Raw genomic sequence first — 16,662 nt, forward strand, 5'->3', positions numbered from 1 at the left:
TGTCCCACTATGTGCTATATGTGGGCACTTTAAACTTTGGTATATTTAATGTATTGTATTTTTCTAACGTCAGGCTGGCATTGTCATTACATCTATTTGCCCCTAGGTGGGGCCAGCGCCATATAATATATATAGCTTGGGGTTTGACACAGGAAGAGGTTTTTAAGTTCAAGTTGTAGTAGTGGGAAGGAAGTTAATGTAGGAGGTGAACAGGCAAGTTCCACAATGTAGCTGCCTTTCTTTCCTCTGGACCCTGATCAAGCCTGGAGAGGACAAACCAAGAGTTTAATGCAGCCCAGAACAAGACAGTAAGTCTAAGTCTGAATAGAAAGCAAGTTTAGTGAAGATTAGAGCTGAGCCTAGCCAAGGAACTTCACCAGCACAAGTGACCAGGAGGAACTTAAAGGTACCTGGACACAACTGGATGATTAGTGGCCAGAATTATCCTTTTTCACTAAATGCCTTCTGGAACATAGTGAACCGATATACTTTAGAGCATCCTGCATCAAATAATGTAGCAGAGAGTTTGCCTGCCACGAAGGAGAACGCCCTTATTGGATTGCTCAAGATAAATAGGAAAACGTTACATTCAGTACCTGAGTGCTAGAAAGTGGACTTAGTGCAAAACTACTTAAGCAAGAATTGTCATTCTGCCTGTTAAAGCCAAAGTATTAAGAGAACTCCTCAACTGACAATTGCCAGACCTGTATTTAAGGAATTCCAGCTAAAGTAACATCTGGATTATTACCTTTGATATATAAATGAACTGTAACAACTGTCCTGAGACCATTGAATCAGTAAAAGTTCAACTGTGTTTTATTACAACTGACTCCTTATCCTTTCTACTACTCTCAACATTTGCACCTTACGGTGCTGGTGTCACGAACACAGGGGCCTAGCCACCAAGGCACCTTAAACACCTATACCGTCAAGGGCACCTCAACTTTCATTTGGCTGGTGTTCCCTGCAATAGATAGTGCTCCAGAGGATTTTGTGCTGTCCTTCCCTCCACTGCACTGCCGGCCCAGGGAGGCTCTGCTAACCTAGAGTAAATTAACTAATACCCCCATTGGCCCACCGTAACTCATGTGTTGCCCCTGCGGTCTGGTACGCTACATATGTCTATGATTTAGAAGCAGTGATGGAAGAAGGAAGGAAGTTGCCTGGGCCGCTTCACCTGTTTCTCCATGAGACACATGACGAGAAAAAAGAGAGCAGGGAAGCTACTGTACATTTCTGATCTAGTACTAAATGTAGGAAAAGGTGGACCAGAAATTTGGCCACAGGAGAAAGAGTAGGGGGTTTTACTAGAGAAGAAAACTTAATATCAATAAAAAGCCTAACAATATTTATATTGCAGGTATACAGGGGTCTCGCAAGTGACAACATTAATTGGTTTTGGCACGACCATTGTATGTTAAAACTATTGTAACTTGAGTCCATAAATCTATGGAAAACCAGTATTTGGTTCCAAAGCCTAAAAATGCCATCCCAGAATAAGAAAAAATAAGAAAAATAAGCCAATATAAGAAATAAAGACATAAAGCAAGTCCTTAAAGGGGTATTGTCACGGGTAATGGGGAGGGGATAACACCAGATAACACACAGAAGGAATAGACCGGAGTTTAGGCCTCAAAGCTAAGGGAAAGGTGTGGTGACCTCCTAGGAATCCCTAGACCTCTCCCTGACTCCTGCCAGTATGAGTAGACCCTTAAGGTGGAAATACTCGTACACCGGAACCTTAACCCTGGAGACCCTGGAAGTCCCCAGGAGTGGTGGCAGGGAATGAGACTACTGGTTCCTAGCCAGATTAAGGAACCAGCATCTCCTTGAGGCCTAGACAACAACACACACAAGCAAACAACAAAATGCAAAACAAAATGCACTTAGCTTAAAGAGGTTGTCTGGTCTCAAAATGAAACTTCTTTTTCTATGCTCCTAACACCCCTCACCTTCCATACATATGCCCCCAATACCTGTTTTTCATGTCTAAGCTTTCTTTCTCCCCTGGAAAACTATAGATTATCCTGGCAGATCTGTTTACTTTCTCCCCTTCTTGTTTTGTTGAATACATAACTTCATTTATACACAGTTCTGGCTGCACTGCACAGTAATGAGTCACAGGCTGGACCCCCCCCCCCCCCCCTCTTCCCACTGCTCTGCCTGCAGCATACACCCAGAGGGGAATCTACTTCTCACTCTGTCTCCTATCAGCTATGTGCCTGATACACAGCCTGTTGTGTGCAATACTGCCTGCTGAAGTGTGTATCTAATCCCATCTTCTATGATCCTGCCTGCTGAGCTGTGTATCTAATCCTATCTTGTATGATCCTGCCTGCTGAGCTGTGTATCTAAACCCTAATGCACACAACCGTATCCATTTTGCGATCCACCTTTTTTGCAGTCCTATTGAGTTCTATGAATTTGAGGACCAGGATAGGACATATTCTATCTTTTCTGGAACTGACATTTGGATTTGGAAAGTACACTGATGAAGTCCCTGTGCGTTCCACATCAGTGTGTCAGTTCTGTGACAGATAGAACATATCCTTTTCTGGTCCTCAAAATGCAGATCGAAAACCCATATAACTCAATGGGACTGCAAAAATATGTGAATGGCACATGTACAGTATCCTTATTTAGTGGATCCACAACTGCAGACCGCAAAACGGATACAGTTGTGTGCCTAAGCACTATCACTCATACTGAACGCCCATAGCAGTGACATCCACAGTGCCCCATAACAGTGACATTCACAGTGCCCCCACAACAGTGACATCCACAGTGCCCCCATTAACAGTGACATCCACAGTGCCCCCATTAACAGTGACATCCACAGCGCCCCCATAACAGTGACATCCACAGCGCCCCATAACAGTGACATCCACAGCGCCCCTATAACAGTGACCTCCACAGTGCCCCCATAACAGTGACCTCCACAGTGCCCCATAACAGTGACATCCACAGCGCTCTCATAACAGTGACATCCACAGCGCCCCCATAACAATGACATCTAGAGTGACCTATAACAGTGACATCTAGAGTGCCCCATAACTGTGAAATCCACTGTGCCCCATGTGCCATCCACAATGCCCAGAGTGACATCCAGTGCCCCATGTGCCATCCACAGTGCCCCATGTGCCATCCACAGTGCCCCATGTGCCATCCACAGTGCCCCAAGTGCCATCCAGTGTGCCCCATGTGTCATCCACTGTGCCTCATGTGCCATACACAGTGCCCAATGTGACATCCAGTGCCCCCATGTGCCATATATAGCTCTCCCATTGCCCCCATTGCCATCCAAAGTGCCCCATGTGCCATCCACAGTGCCCAATGTTCCATCCACAGTGCCCCAGTAAAATCCAGTGCCCCGATGTGCCATCCTCATTGCCCCAATGTGCCATCCACAGTTCCAGTCAGTGCCCCCAGTGAGATCCACAGCATAGAAATCACTCTTACATTGTGCTGTGCAGGAGTCAGTACAGGCTTCACATAGAAGCCTGTACACTGCAGAGAGAAGCCAGGAAACCCACGCATGCGCAGTAGCTGAATGCTAGTGCGCATGCGCGGTGAGTGAAAACGGACGGCCAGAGCTTTCTTTTGCAGGAGGCAGTGACGTCATTCATGACGATCCGTCTCCTACTCAAGAAAGGAAGAGAAGACAGGAAGAGAAGAACACGGAGACTTACCAGAAGACCAGAAAGCACGACAGGAGCAGTCACGTGACCGGAAGGTAAGTATCAGACCAACATTCTTCCCTCCACAGGTTAGAATTATGCCCCAAATTTAGGGTTAACCCAGAGAACCCCTTTAAAGAAGAATGGAGGAGCAGGAGATCCAAAGGAACAACACACCAGCCCAACCAACTCCAGCAGGAAATATCAACCGCATGGTAAGCAGTGTGAGTCAGAACTAAGTGCGAGTCCCACCTCTGGGACCCGCACCTGCAACGAGAACTGAGCGGGGAGAGCTGTGGCTGGAGGACCCCGGATTTCCCGGGGTCTGTCCACCAGCAAGCGCTGCTCCCATAGAAGTGAATGGGAGCGCACTGCGCACGCGCAGCCCCTGATCCCAGTCATTTGGAACCCGCACCTATCAGACAATGGGGGCATATCCTAGTGATATGCCCCCATTGTCTGAGATGGCAAAACCCCTTTAATTAAAACAGACAGAAATAGATGCTGGAATCCATACATAACTTTCTATGGTGAGGGCATTAGCTTCTTCAGGGTCTTGCACAGTAAATACATGTACCAGAAAAATAAAATGTAGTTGCGGCTCTACTGGTGACCAAAGGAGAAGCTTCCTGGCACAGGCAGGAGGCAGTACAGACCGTTTAGTACCACAGAAGAGTTACTAGACAACAAATAAAGGTGTTTTATCAGTGTAATGGCCATGTTGATTGGTTGGTTCTGACCAGGGGCGGACTGAGAACTTAAAGTGGCCCTGGAAAAAATACTAAAAGTGGCCCCGTTTTGTAATCGGGTCCAAATTGATGGAAGGCAGGGCCAACACAGGAGGCAGGGCCAGCAATACCATACTGTGGCACATTATACCACCCCAAAAGAGCCAAAAACCACAGTCCATCACAAAATACTAGCACCAGCAGCACAAAATACATCCCCAAAAACTTCCACTGGCCGGGCTTGAAGAGGGCTCAGGCGGCCCCATGGGCATCAGCCCACCGGGAAATTTCCCTGTAAGGTCTATGGCCAATCCTCCCCTGGATCTGACTCTGAAACATTGTATGTTGAGTCTAGTTTCAACTTATGATGGCCCAGAAAAGACCATTGTATGCTGAAAATACACAATATGTGAAATGGCCTATACATTGCACAGCAATACTTTTTTTTGAATAACCCTTTCAAAGGAGTTATTCCAAAAAACTATTTATCACCAGTCCACAGGATGTGACACATGTTGAATTGCTAGGACCCCACTGATCCCGAGGAAGAAGGGGGGTCCCTCAGTTACCTCTCTGAATGGAGTGGTAGTGTGCATGCCGGTCCACTGCTCCATTCACTTCTACAGGACAAGAACAGGACTTCCTCTAAAATTTGCATAATGGCCACATGGATCCACACAAAAAATATTTGTGAGCATGGCCTCACAGAGATGAATGGATCAATGAGCTGTCTTTGAAAAAATTGATAACACACTAAAGAAAAATATGGTTGCGTGCATGAGCCCTTAGTTTCTCTATTGATGGCCTAATCTCAGGATAGGTAATTTATATCTGATGGGTGGTGTCCCTACACCCGTCACTCCCACCGATCAGCTGTTCAAAGAGACTGCTGGGCTCCAGTGAGATCTTTGGCCTCCTCCCAGCTTACCAAGCACAGCTCTGTACATTGTATGTGATCAGGCCCATTCACTTGAATCGCACCTAGGCTATTTGAACGATGCACGGTGATGTCACTGGCTGAAGAAGAGGCCGTGATGCTCTGTGAGCGCCATGGTCTCTTCCAACAGAAGACACTAACCGATCAGATCCTCATCGATCAGATATTGATGACCTATCCTGAGGAAAGGCAATCAAAAAAGAAATCCTGCACAACCACTTTAATTGTATCTTTTAAAGACGTATTCAGGTTTTAATGGTTACATTTATTTGTTTAGAAAATATAAACTTATACGATTTTCTAATATACATTTATTTGAAATTTTGCTTGCAATAGCTTCTTTCTCTACAGAAACAAATGGTGCGGACGATTTCAGTCCTGTAAAATACATATATAGGAGCAGGGGCAGACACAGACAGCAGAGAGCTCCTGTGCAAAGAATGTGTCGGGCCCCCCCATGCCAAATTCTCAACCTAACCAATTCCCTCCTAACATTACATTCAGCCATACAAAACATGCAGGGCTGGCTACTTTCACACCTGCGGCACTACAATCCGGACACGATCTAACAAAAATGCAGAGAATCGGTGGGACACAAACAGCAGCATGCAGCCGTTTGTGTCCCACCGATTCTCTGCATTTTTGTTAGATCGTGTCCGGATCTCTGCCGGACCCCATTATAGGTAATGGCCAGATCCAATGAATCCCTAACACAGATGTGAAGGTAGCCTAATACAGCTCCACATATCTCTTACATCTAATGAGTCGATCTTTTATGTAGACATTCTCTTTCCTCATCTTCTCCATTCAGACCAGACCACCATGATGATTTCTTTCAGCCATCTCTCGTCTCTGCAGAGTTTGACAAACAGATATCTTAGTTTCCTACTTTTTCATCATCCTCCCCACCTTCTCAACATCCCATTGTGCACCCCCAATACTGTACCACAAATACTATACTGCAGAAACAGTCCCCCTGAAAATACTAGTACCTCACAGATAGTGCCCCTTCAATAAAAAATAACTGCACTCAGCAAATAGTGTACCTGACACTAATAGGGTAAACATAATGTTCCCCAAAAAGAATTGTGTTAAGCTGATACTGTGCCAGGGTGTCCTCTAAAGTAAAAGTTCTCCCCAAATTCCCACCAATAGTAATAATTATCTGCCAGAGTGCACTTAGCAGTAATAGTGATTCTACAGTACCCCTCTGTGTCCCAGAAGTTCCCCATAGTCCCCTAGTTGTAATAAAGCTTACCATAATGCCCCTGGTAGTAATAATTATCTTTATGATGTGTGAAGAGTAGAAAAATGCCCCCTTATAATATGCTTCAGTACAAAAAAATGCCCTGTGTGACAGTAAAAGAAAATACCTCCTCTTAGTGGCCCCAGTAGAGCCAATGTCCCCATAGTGCCCTCACGTGTGCCAAGGCCCCCTACTGTGTGCCAGTACAAAAAAAACTTTCTTAGTGCCCCAGTTGAGCTTAGGTGCCCATAGTGCCCCTATAATTAGTGCCAGTATAAAATACTCCTATATAGTACCTCCAGTAGATGCTCGATAGTGCTCCTCCCCGTCCCCATAGTGCCCCTATAGAGTGCGTCAGGTAGATGCCCCATAATGCTCCCCCCCCCCCACTTTTCCATAGTGCCCCCTATAATGTGTGCCCGTATATAATGCCCCCCAGTAGATGACCCCCATGGTGCTCCTCCCCCCTACTTTTCCATAGTGCCCTCCCATAATGTGTGCCTGTATATAGGGCCCCCAGTAGATGCATCCATAGTGCTCCTTTCCCCCCCACTTCTCCATGGTTCCCCTCCATAATGTGTACCAGTATATAATGCCCCCTAGTAGATGCCCCAGAGTGCTGCTTCCCCAACCAATTTCCCATAGTGCTCTTCATAATATGTGCCAGTATATAGGGCCCCCAGTAGATGCCCCCATAGTGCTCATTCCCCCCCCCCCACTTCTCCATAGTGCCCCCCATAACGTGTGCCAGTATATAGGGCCCCCAGTAGATGCCTCAATAGTGCTCCTTTCCCCTCACTTCTCCATAGTGCCCCCCCATAATGTGTGCCAGTTTATAGGGCCCCCAGTATATGCCCCCATAGTGCTCATATCCGCTCCCCCCACTTCTCCATAGTGCCCCCCATAATGTGTGCCAGTATATCATGCCCCCCAGTAGATGCCCCCATAGTACTCCTTCCTCCCCACTTCTCCATAGTGCTCCCCCATAATGTGTACCAGTATATAATGCCCCCCCATTTGATGCCCCCATAGTGCTCCCCCCACTTCTCCATAGTGGCCCCCATAATGTGTGCCAATATATAGGGTCCCCAATAGATGCCCCCATAGTTCTGCTTTTCCCCACTTCTCCATAGTGCCCCCATAATGTCTACCAGTATATAATGCCTCCAGTAGATGCCTCAATAGTGTTCCTTGTCCCCCACTTCTTCATAGTGCCCCCATAATGTGTGCCAGTAAATGACCCCCAGTAGATGCCCCATTGTGCTGCTCCCCACATCACTTCTCCATAGTGCCCTCCATAATGTGTGCCAGTATATAGTACCCCCAGTAGATGCCCTCATAATGCTCCCTCCCACTTCTCCATAGTGCCCCTCATAATGTGTGCTAGTATATAATGCCCCCAGTAGATGTCCCCATAGTGCTCATTTACCCCACTTCTCCATAGTGCTCCCCCATAATGTGTGCCAGTATATAGGGCCCCCATAGATGTCCCCATAGTGCGCCCCCACACTAATCCATAGTGCCCCCCATAATGTGTGCCAGTATATAATACCCCCCCAGTAGATGCCCCCATAGTTCTCCTTTCCCCCCACTTCTTCATAGTGCCTCCCATAATGTGTGCCAGTATATAGGGCCCCCATAGTGCTCCTCTCCCACTTCCCAATACTGGGCAACAGCAAAGTTTAAAAATAATGGGAACAAAAACAAACTCCCATACTTACCTCTATGCTGCTGTTAGCGATGCGATGCAGGCCTCTTCCGGCCTGTGCTCCAAGCTGTAGGCTGTCCATCTCAGGTGCCGCGATGACATCATTACGCCACCTGCAAAAGCCTTTGATAGGCTACAGGCACTAGGCCGGGAAAGGGAGACAGCTCTCCCCTGCCCCACTGCAGCAATCATCTGTATTGCTGACCTAAGGAAAGCGATACAGATGAATATAGGGATGAGCGCTTCCACAATAGAAGTGCAGATCTCCCATTGCCCTGCCGCTGGGCAGGTGCTATGACCGCCCCTGTATAGGAGACCTGAATAGGGCTAAAGATGTTGTCAGTTATGTAACCCTCAAACGTGTCATGTGACGTCTGGCATATCTAACTGATTATTAGTTTATGGAGATACAGCACATATGTGTACAGTATATAAAGTATTACTGACTACAGCAGCAACTCATCATGTCATGCCATTCTTCTCTATGTCTACCCTGTATGTGTTATGTTTGTAATTAGGGTTGAGCGAACCCGAACTGTAAAGTTTGGGTTCGTACCGAACTTTAGGATTTTTTGACCCCGGACCCGAACATTTCAGTATACGTTTGGGTTCGAGTTCGGTGTTCGGCGATTTAATGGCGCTTTTTGAAAGGCTGCAGGGCAGCCAATCAACAAGCGTTTAACTAGTGTGCCCTTAGAAGCCATCACAGCCATGCCAACTAATGGCATGGCTGTGATTGGCCAGTGCAGCATGTGACCCAGCCTCTATATAAGCTGAAGTCACGTAGCGCTGCACGTCACTCAGCTCTTACTAGTGTAAGGATAGAATGCTGCTCCTGTGAGGGAGAGAATAGGAAAGAATCTATCTGATATCAGAACTTATTGTTAACTCTGTGATCTACAGCGATTTTTTTTTTTTTTATGGGTGCAATGCAACATTTTTGTACCCTGCCCTGAGCCCAGTGACACAGAAAAATAAGTTTTATCCATCTGTTAGTTAGGTGGGTGTCGGCGGCATTTTGTGCAAGTTCAGTGCACCAGCACTGCATATGTGCCAGGGGCAATAATTTAATCCTGTTCTTTTAGTTCAGTGGGAAACATATACCCATTTTTTAAGTGCACCTGCACTGCAAATGTGCCAGGGAAAGGAAAATAATATAGGTAATCCGTCTGTGAGTTCAGGGACCCAGCTGGTGACATATTCACATTTTTTTCTGTAAAGTACCACTGTGCCACATATGTGAGTGTAATCAATTCAGTAAATCCATCTGTTAGATTCTGGGGGGCAAATTATTATTTTTTTGCTAAAAAGTACATTTGCGCCCTGCACTGCATTTGTGATAGTGAAAGAAAATCTGTTAAATCCATCTCTTTCATTTGTGGGTGAAAAAATCATATTTTTTCTCCATAAAGTAACTTTGCGGCCTGCGCTGCATTTCTGACAGTCCAATACAACCGTTAAATACTGCTGTTATATGTGGATAGGGAAATGACTTAAAATAACATAAAATACAGAAAAATAAAAAATAACAATCTGGATCTAGGAGTAGGAGGTCGAGGAGGCGGTGGATGGGTGGATGTGGCGGTGTAGGTGGAAGCAGCGGTGAAGGAGGAATAGGTAGCCAACACTGATTTGTGTTATTTTTTATTTTTAAATTGGGGTATCCCCCAAAATATTGGGACATATAACAAAATAAAACAAAGAATAAGTGCACTTGAGTACAAGAATGGATGGTTGAGGCTGGTATAAATGTCTATTCTGCACAAGGTACGGACAAGTCCTGTGGGATCCATGCATGGTTCATTTTAATAAACGTAAGCTTGTCCACATTGGCTGTGGCCTGTGATAATGCTCTCTGTCGTGCTAAACACACGTTCACACTATACACTGGCTTCAGGGCAGGTCAGCACCTCAAAGGCTGACAAAGCTTTTCCACATTTTCGCCATGCTAACCCTGCCTTCTCAGGTGCTGGTGGTGCCCCAGCTGCGTTGGCGACCTCTTCCTCCTCCTCTGCCTTCGCCTTGTGCTTCCACTGTGCCCCCGTGTCAGGTGGGAATGCTATCATCAGCGTGCTCTTGTAGTCGCGCATCTTCCGATCAGTAACAGATGTTTTCACTAAATTTAGTTCCCTGTCAGCAATGCAGAGCAGGGGTTCATTCACGGCAAAAGGGGGTTTATGTCACCCAGCAATAGAACAGAGGATTTTGAGAGATTTAGGCCCCTGTCACCCAGGCACAGAAGGGGTTCATTAACGGCAAAAGTGGGTTCTTGTGACCCGGCAATAGAACAGAGGATTTTGAGAGATTTAGGCCCCTGTCACCCAGGCACAGTAGGGGTTCATTCACGGCAAAACTAGCTTCATGTCACCCAGCAATAGAACAGAGGATTTTGAGAGATTTAGGCCCCTGTCACCCAGGCAGAGCAGGGGTTCATTCATGGTCCAGTCCAATACAGTCCAATACAACCAGTCAATACTGCTGTTACATTGTTGATTGACAAATTAAAAAATTTTGTGACCGTGAAGTAATTGTATAAAATTCGCCTGTCACACTGTTGTGTGACCTCAATACATTTTTCCTCTTTATGACACCGGCACTGCCTTACTGTCAGTGAACTTAATAGTTGTCTATTGGCGGTTACATTGTCTCCTGACATAAACTATCTGTTAGTTTGGTGGGTGAACGCAAAGAATGAGGAGAGCGTCAATTAAGGGACATGGCCCCGGTCGTGGTGCTGCTGGTGTTGGTGGAGCTCCCGTTACAGGGAAAAGATGTGGTCGATCTGTGCCATCTACACGCACAAGTGAAACACCTTTCTCAGGTGCGAGTAGGCGACAGAACCTTCAGCGTTATTTGGTAGGGCCAAATGCGGCTCTACGAATGGTGAGGCCAGAACAAGTACAGGCGATAGTAGATTGGGTGGCTGACAGTGCCTCCAGTTCCTTCACATTGTCTCCCACCCAGTCTCCTGCTGAAAGATCAGAGTTGGCACCTGCAGCCCATGGCCATCAGTCTTTCACCTCACCCCCTTGCAAATCAGCCAAGCAGTCTGAGCCCCAAGTCATGCAGCAGTCTCTTCTGCTTTTTTATGACTCTGCTAGCAGGGTTTCCCAGGGCCATCCACCTAGCCCTGCCCCAGAAGTGGAAGAGATTAAGCACACTGATGCCCAACCACTTATGTTTCAGGATGAGTACATGGGAGGACCACCGCAGCACGTCTCAGATGATGACAAAACACAGTTGCAGACAAGGAGTGCAGGGGTGAAGACTGGGCGGAAGATGATGTGGAGGACGATGAGGTCCTCGACCCCACATGGAATCAAGGTCATGCAAGTGACCTGTGTAGTTCGGAGGAAGAGGCGGTGGTCGCACAGAGCCACCAGCACAGCAAAAGAGGGAGCAGGGTGCAAAAGCGGAGCAGCCGTCCCCTAGACAGTACGCCTGCTACTGCCCACCGCACCAAGGGACCGAGCACACTAAAGCCAGCTCCAAGGAGTTTCCTGGCATGGCAGATCTTCAGACAATGTGCTGACGACAAGACACGAGTGGTTTGCACGCTGTGCAATCAGAGCCTGAAGCGAGGCATAAACATTCTAAACCTGAGCACAACCTGCATGACCAGGCATCTAAGTGCAAAGCACGAGCTGCAGTGGAGTAGACACCTCAAAAACCAGTAGGCTCCTTCTGCTTCTTCTTCTGCTGCAGTCTTGGCCTGGAGTGACAGTGGCACCTGCCACCCCGAAAACAGAGGATGTGCCAGCAACGCCACCACCTCGGTCACCAAGCATCTCCACAATATCCCATGGAAGCGTTTAGCTGTCTATCTCCCAAACACTGGAGAGAAAGAGGAAGTACCCCCTACCCACCCGCGATCCCTGGCCCTGAATGCCAGCATTTCCAAATTCCTGGCCTTTGAAATGTTGTCATTCCGTCTGGTGGACACGGACAGTTTTAAGAATTTGATGGCGGTGGCTGTCCCACAGTACGTTGTGCCCAGCCGCCACTACTCTTCCAGGCGAGCCATCCCTTCCCTGCACAACCAAGTGGAGGACAAAATCAGGTGCACAACGCTATCTGTGTCAAGGTCCACCTAACTACGGATACGTGGATCAGTAAGCACGGTCAGGAACGTTATATACACTCACCTAAAGAATTATTAGGAACACCTGTTCTATTTCTCATTAATGCAATTATCTAGTCAACCAATCACATGGCAGTTGCTTCAATGCATTTAGGGGTGTGGTCCTGGTCAAGACAATCTCCTGAACTCCAAACTGAATGTCAGACTGGGAAAGAAAGGTGATTTAAGCAATTTTGAGCGTATTTCACAATCTGCTCAGTTACTGGGATTTTCACGCACAACCATTTCTAGGGTTTACAAAGAATGGTGTGAAAAGGGAAAAACATCCAGTATGCGGCAGTCCTGTGGGCAAAAATGCTTTGTGGATGCTAGAGGTCAGAGGAGAATGGGCCGACTGATTCAAGCTGATAGAAGAGCAAAGTTGACTGAAATAACCACTCGTTAAAACCGAGGTATGCAGCAAAGCATTTGTGAAGCCACAACACACGCACAACCTTGAGGCGGATGGGCTACAACAGCAGAAGACCCCACCGGGTACCACTCATCTCCACTACAAATAGGAAAAAGAGGCTACAATTTGCACGAGCTCACCAAAATTGGACTGTTGAAAACGGGAAAAATGTTGCCTGGTCTGATGAGTCTCGATTTCTGTTGAGACATTCAAATGGTAGAGTCCAAATTTGGCGTAAACAGAATGAGAACATGTATCCATCATGCCTTGTTACCACTGTGCAGGCTGGTGGTGGTGGTGTAATGGTGTGGGGGATGTTTTCTGGGCACACTTTAGGCCCCTTAGTGCCAATTGGGCATCGTTTAAATGCCACGGGCTACCTGAGCATTGTTTCTGACCATGTCCATCCCTTCATGACCACCATGTACCCATCCTCTGATGGCTACTTCCAGCAGGATAATGCACCATGTCACAAAGCTCGAATCATTTCAAATTGGTTTCTTGAACATGACAATGAGTTCACTGTACTAAAATGGCCCCCACAGTCACCAGATCTCAACCCAATAGAGCATCTTTGGGATGTGGTGGAACGGGAGCTTTGTGCCCTGGATGTGCATTCCTCAAATTTCCATCCACTGCATGATGCTATCCTATCAATATGGGCCAACATTTCTAAAGAATGCTATCAGCACCTTGTGGAATCAATGCCACGTAGAATTAAGGCAGTTCTAAAGGCAAAAGGGGGTCCAACACCGTATTAGTATGGTGTTCCTAATAATTCTTTAGGTGAGTGTATCTCCCTAACAGCACACTGGGTAAATGCAGTGGCGGCTGGGCCTGAGGTGGATAGCAGTTTGGCGCATGTCCTTCCACCACCGAGGATTGCAGGGCGTTTCTCTTTGCCTCCTGTTGCTTCCTCCTCCTACTCCGCTTCCTCATCCTCCACCGCCTCCTCATCCGGTCAGCGTAATACCTTCACCACCAACTTCAGCACAGCCAGGGGTAAACGACAGCAGGCAGTTTTAAAACTTATCTGTTTGGGGGACAAACCCCACACCGCGCAGGAGCTGTGGACGGGCCTTGAACAACAGACCAATGAGTAGTTGGTGCCAGTGATCCTTAAGCCCGGCCTGGTAGTGTGCGATAATGTGCGAAATCTCGTAGCAGCTCTGGGCCTAGCCCGTTTGACGCACATCCCTTGCCTGGCGCATGTGCTAAATTTGGTGTTGCAGAAATTCCTGAAAAATTACCCCAATATGTCAGAGCTGCTGCAGAAAGTGCAGGCCGTCTGTGCGTGCTTTCAGTGTTCTCACCCTGCTGCTGCTCGCCTGTCAGCGCTGTTGCGTAACTTCAGCCTTCCCGCTCACTGCCTCATATGCAACGTGCCCACAAGGTGGAACTCCACCTTGCACATGCTGGCCAGACTGTGCAAGCAGCAGCAGGCGATAGTGGAGTTTCAGCTGCAGCACGCACGGGTGAGTCGCTCTGCGGAACAGCAACACTTCACCACCAATGAGTGGGCCTCCATGCAAGACCAGTGTGCCTTGTTGCACTGTTTCGAGTACTCCACCAACATGGCCAGTGCCGATGACGCCATTCTCAGAGTTACTATCCCACTTCTATGCCTCCTTGAAAAAACGCTTCGGGCGATGATGGAAGAGCATGTGGCACAGGAGGAGGAAGAAGAGGGATCATTTACAAGGGTTTCAGGCCAGTCATTCACAAGTGGCTCAGAGGGTGGGTTCCTGCACCAACATACGCCAGGTACACAATTGTCCAGCCAGGGCAAAGTTCTGGAGGATGAGGAGAAGGAGATGGAGGACGAGGAACCGTGTTCACAGCAGGGTGGCACCCAAACCAGCTCATAGGCATCACTGGTGCGTGGCTGGGGGGATACAGAGGACACAGACGATACACTTCCCACAGAGGACAGCTTGTCGTTGCCTCTGGGCAGCCTGGCACACATGAGAGATTACATGCTGCAGTGTCTCCGCAACGACCGCCGAGTTGCCCACATTCTAACTTGTGTTGATTACTGGGGGCCACGCTGCTATATCCCTATTACAAGGACAACATACCGTCCTTAAATCCGTCACTGGAGTGTGATCGCAAGATGCGCGAGTACAAACACATGCTGGTAGACGCTCTGCTGATGGCATTCCCATCTGACAGTGGGGGCACAGTGGAAGCACAAGGTGAAGGCAGAGGAGGAGGAAGAGGTCGCCAACGCAGTATGGGCACCGCCAGCACCTCAGAAGGCAGGGTTAGCATGGCCGAAATGTGGAAAACCTTTGTCAGCACGCCACAACAACCAGCACCAGGCAGCATTTCAGCAACATGGTGGAGCAGTATGTGTGCACACGCCTACACATACTGACTGATGGGTCTGCCCCCTTCAACTTCTGGGTCTCCAAATTGGGCACATAGCCTGAGCTTGCCCTTTACGCCTTGGAGGTGCTGGCCTGCAGCTAGTGTATTGTCTGATCTTTTGTTTAGCACGGCAGGAGGGGGTTATCACAGACAAGCGCAGCCGCCTGTCCACAGCCAATGTGGACAAGCTCACGTTCATTAAAATGAACCAGGCAGGGATTCCACAGGACTTGTCCGTACTTTGTGCAGAATAGATATATATACCAGCCTCACCCAGCCATTGTTGTACTCCAGCGCACTTTCTTTGTTTTATTTTTTATATTTTCCAATGTTTTGGAGTATACCCAAATTTCAACAAAAAAATGATAATAAAAAAATAAAATAAAAAACAAAACCAAAAACCAGTGTTGGCTACCTCCTCCTCCTCAACGTCCTACTCCATATGGACCTCCTCGTCCTAGATTAAGATTTTTATTTTTCATTTTTACGTATTTTATGTTATTATGTAAGTAATTTCCCTATCCACATTTGTTTGCAGAGCACTTGCAATGCTCTTAACCACATTTGCAGCCCTCTAGCCCTTTCCATGATTTTTTTAGATCCATTTTAGTGCTCCAAAGTTCTGGCCCCCATTGACTTCAATGGGGTTCGGGTTTGGGGTCAAGTTCGGGTCCCGAACTCAAACTTTTTTGCGATGTTCGGCCGAACCCGGTGAATCCGAACATCCAGGTGTCTGCTCAACTCTATTTGTAATTTTTTTTACAGTTAACTTTATTAACAACATGACAAAATCACCTAGAGACGGGTGGCCATTTTACAACATAATCTACAGACAGGCAGCCATATAAATCCACAAATTAATGTAGTTACTAAAATAACCATGATAAAAATCATGATTCCACCATTAGTCCTATTTTCTTTTCACATGAATGTGTGCTATGACCTGACCCGGCACATGCATGTCATGAAACACTGCTGCTTACTGAATGTCAGGGATTTTATGATGTGAAGAATGTCACATGACTGATGCCATGTTTCAATTAGGCCATGAATACATTACATAGGACTGATGCATGGGCTATACCATTCTACGGCATTTAAGAGTCAACCGCCTGATATAAAAAAAAGGTATGTATGCAAAATTTTAAATACACATCTATTAATAATTGTATGTTATATGACTTCCTATTTCTTCCAAGACAAATAAAAAAGAAATAAAATCTGGAATATCCCTTTAGTTGTTGAGCAAAGAAAATGACAGACCAGTCAGCAGCCAGAAGGTAGTGGAAAATACTATATTGTACATTCTAGGAGGGAAGGGGGAGGTTTAATATTTATAAGAAATCATTTTAATTAAGAAACACTGGTGAATTTCAAGGCAGATCTCTTCACATAGTCAATGTATAATTATCATGATTGGTAGCAAATACATATAAAAAGAGCATTTCTACATTTGTAGGTGCT

Source organism: Bufo bufo, chromosome 5 (assembly GCF_905171765.1).
Source record: "Bufo bufo chromosome 5, aBufBuf1.1, whole genome shotgun sequence".
NCBI classification, from domain to species: Eukaryota; Metazoa; Chordata; class Amphibia; order Anura; family Bufonidae; genus Bufo; species Bufo bufo.